Source organism: Oreochromis aureus, linkage group 19, assembly GCF_013358895.1.
Source record: "Oreochromis aureus strain Israel breed Guangdong linkage group 19, ZZ_aureus, whole genome shotgun sequence".
Classification (NCBI taxonomy): Eukaryota; Metazoa; Chordata; class Actinopteri; order Cichliformes; family Cichlidae; genus Oreochromis; species Oreochromis aureus.
In genome coordinates, this window is record NC_052960.1 from 1,872,268 (window position 1) to 1,875,986 (window position 3,719).

A 3,719-nucleotide genomic window follows, 5' to 3' on the forward strand; every position below is an offset into this window, starting at 1 on the left:
ATAATACCCTCACGGGAGAATCAATATCTCTATGAGCAAACTGTCGCGCTGAGCTAAAGGATCCCGTCTATCCCGCAATCTACGCTGAATTCTGTAAACCCTCCTTATCAATCTTGCACCTTCCGCAATGGGTTGCTCGCGTACAAACGGACAGGACATGGCTGCAACAGACTTCCCAACTCCACCTTCGCTTTTGTAGCGTGGTCTCTGATCTTGATTGCACGTAGTAATTTACTATTACTACTCTAAAATATGAATTACATCTGGAATGATCAAATACATGTAATAGAATGATTAATAATACATTTTCCTTTTTTTCTGAAATGACCTGTATGTATCTGTGTATGAAAGCAATAAAGCATCAAATACTGCATTATCTTTAGTTACATTGATAATATTTATTTATGGTAAAACAGTGGCGAAATATCGCTGTTGCTTTCATATAACTGCAGCGGACATACCTGAGTGGCGCGATCTAATCCTGTTTACATAAAGTAAACCTGCTCCCGAGCAGGCTTACTCTTACGGATCTGTTGCTATGACAGCAAGTCCCAGATGAGCTTCGGAGAACCGAGCGATCCAAGATCACGCCAAATCGTCAACATTCAAACCGGCTAACTTACTTAGCGAGGTACGAAGAACAGGCCCCTGGCACATTTGTATTTGTTTACTCAGAGTAGCTCAGATCCAAGGCAGGCCAAACACCCGGCAGCTCCACCCACCTCCTCTGCTGTCCAGAAGAGGACCTCTGACTTCTTGCACATCTGCCAGATGTGGCGGCACGACATCGATGGGGAAGATGACAACGTGACCGGGCTTCTCCTTCAGTGAGCTGCTGCTCTTCTGCTGCAACCGGCAAAGCATCTGGCAAGCCGCTCAAGACACTCATGACGGGCCGGCACCGCAAAGCATCTGGCAAGCCGCTCAAGACACCTGCAGGACAAATACCGCCGCAGCTCCTGCTACCACCTCCGCTGTCCAGACTGATCCTTGTACATCTGCCAGATGTGGCGGCACGACATCCAAGGGAAGATGACGAAGTGGCGGGGTTCTCCTTCAGGGAGCTCCTGCTCCTTACATACAAGTTCTAGAAGCTCATCTTTCCAAGCTCCTTAGACTACGATGACAGAGAACATTCACAGACAAAATATTCAATACAACTTCTCAACAACAAAGGGACATCTTCACACACACACACACACACACACACACACACACACACACACACACACTAAACATTAAAATGTTCTATACCTGGTACTTTAACGATGAACAACCTCAAAAAACAACAAAAAAAACAGGTTTCTCCATGCCCCTCGTGTCAGAGTCTGTGGATAAGAAAAAACAAAAAAAGAAATTCAGAGACCCCTCTGAGTGGGGAGCCCATAATCTGGCGGCGCTCAAGAAATTCGCACAGGTGCCCGCTAACTGCAAAGAAGTCCGGCAAAATGCTCAAGATGCCCGCACAAAGCGCCGGCTACTTGGCAAGGCAGGCTTAAACGCTCAAGATATCTTTGACAGCCGAAGGCTACCCGCAAAAACTTCCGGGCGAGGCGCTCAAAACTGCACAGGGTTGCCGGCAAACCCGGCAAAGCTACACCCACCTCTTCCGTTGTCCCGACGTATGCATCAGTCTTCTTGTACATCTCGCAGATGTGGCGGTACGACATCCAAGGGAAGATGACGACGTGGCCAGGGTTCTCCGTCAGCGAGCTGCTGCTTTTCTTCTTCACTCTGGCCTGAAGACAAAGACCATTGATCCGGATTATTGATCAGATGATTCATTGATTCTGCAGTGAAACGTTCAAGTTTGTGCAGATTTCCTGCTCTTTGTCACTTGCAGCCCATAAATCAACCAAAACCCAGACAGACTTTCTAATTCATTTGAAAGCCTGATGCTTAGCCTTGTCCATCCTAATCGTAAAAATGGAAAAACAGTTTTATTGGTTATCATCTATCGTCCACCTGGGGCCTTACACAGAGTTTCTGTCTTATTTAGTACTCAGCTCAGATAAAATAATTATTGTGAGTGATTTTAACATCCATGTAGACGCTAAAAATGACAGCCGCCACACAGCATTTAATCTCTTATTAGACTCAACTGGCTTTTCTCAACATGTAAAAGAACCCACCCACCACTTTAATCACACTCTACATCTCGCCATAACACTAGATTTACTAACCCTGCGCAAATATGCGGAAATTCCCTGAGCCCAACACCGACTAGAATTACTGACTTTTTATTTTCTGGTACAAGTCCCGAGGAGTTATTCAGCCCTGCTGAGATTTTCCCAGGTCGTCAGCTCGATTCTCCTCCTGCTTTTGTTGTGCAAACTACCCATCATCTTTGAGTCCTGGCACATTTGTATTTGTTTACTCAGAGTAGCTCAGATCCAAGGCAGGCCAAACACCCCGGCAGCTCCACCCACCTCCTCTGCTGTCCAGAAGAGGACCTCTGACTTCTTGCACATCTGCCAGATGTGGCGGTACGACATCGATGGGGAAGATGACAACGTGACCGGCTTCTCCTTCAGTGAGCTGCTGCTCTTCTGCTGCAACCGGCAAAGCATCTGGCAAGCCGCTCAAGACACTCGCACGACGGGCGGCACCGCAAAGCATCTGGCAAGCCGCTCAAGACACCTGCAGGACAAATACCGCCGCAGCTCCTGCTACCACCTCCGCTGTTCAGACTGATCCTTGTACATCTGCCAGATGTGGCGGTACGACATCCAAGGGAAGATGACGAAGTGGCGGGTTCTCCTTCAGGGAGCTCCTGCTCCTTACATACAAGTTCTAGAAGCTCATCTTTCCAAGCTCCTTAGACTACGATGACAGAGAACATTCACAGACAAAATATTCAATACAACTTCTCAACAACAAAGGGACATCTTTTCACACACACACACACACACACACACACACACACTAAACATTAAAATGTTCTATACCTGGTACATTGACGACGGACAACCTCAAAAAAAATGACGACGTGGGCGGGTTCTCGTTCAGGAGCTCCTGCTCCTCACATACAAGTTCTAGAAGCTCATCTTTCCAAGCTCCTTAGACTACGATGACAGAGAACATTCACAGACAAAATATTCAATACAACTTCTCAACAACAAAGGGACATCTTTTCACACACACACACACACACTAAACATTAAAATGTTCTATACCTGGTACATTGTCGACGGACAACCTCAAAAAAATGACGACGTGGCGGGGTTCTCGTTCAGGAGCTCCTGCTCCTCACATACAAGTTCTAGAAGCTCATCTTTCCAAGCTCCTTAGACTACGATGACAGAGAACATTCACAGACAAAATATTCAACACAACTTCTCAACAACAAAGGGACATCTTCTCACACACACACACACACTAAACATTAAAATGTTCTATACCTGGTACATTGACGACGGACAACCTCAAAAAAAATGACGACGTGGGCGGGTTCTCCTTCAGGAGCTCCTGCTCCTCACATACAAGTTCTAGAAGCTCATCTTTCCAAGCTCCTTAGACTACGATGACAGAGAACATTCACAGACAAAATATTCAACACAACTTATCAACAACAAAGGGACATCTTCTCACACACACACACACACTAAACATTAAAATGTTCTATACCTGGTACTTTAACGATGAACAACCTCAAAAAACAACAAAAAAAACAGGTTTCTCCATGCCCCTCGTGTCAGAGTCTGTGGATAAGAAAAAAA